The sequence below is a fragment of the Plasmopara halstedii genome (assembly GCF_900000015.1).
Source record: "Plasmopara halstedii genome assembly, contig: Scaffold_1211, whole genome shotgun sequence".
NCBI classification, from domain to species: Eukaryota; Oomycota; class Peronosporomycetes; order Peronosporales; family Peronosporaceae; genus Plasmopara; species Plasmopara halstedii.
This window is the reverse complement of record NW_020188126.1, coordinates 1,235,627-1,236,032: the sequence shown is the minus strand read 5'-3', so window position 1 is coordinate 1,236,032 and position 406 is coordinate 1,235,627.

The window sequence follows — 406 nt, the reverse complement described above, 5'->3', positions numbered from 1 at the left end:
CCCGAGCGTGGCTCGCGGGCTGATCGTGGAGTGGCACATAACCCACTGAGCGATGCTCACGTTTCGAAGCAGTCGCTGCATGTCATGTGTGACATGGTCGGCCAAGGGCCGAGGCATCGAGGGCGAGGCCCCCGAGATTCACGTGAAGTGGCACGTAAACCACTGAGCTCTGCTCGAGTATCGAAGCAGCCGCTGCATGTCATGCGTGACATGGTCGGCCAAGGGCCGAGACATTTTGGGCACGGCTCTTCAGATGCGCGTGGAGTGTCACGTTATCCATGGACGAAGACTGCGGGGTTAGCAGCTCTTCGCTGGATGTTGTAGATAACATCGGAACTCCAAAGGAGCGAAAAGTGAGGGTGACACAGGACGACGCGGAGCTCACGGACACATAGAACCTATGTAT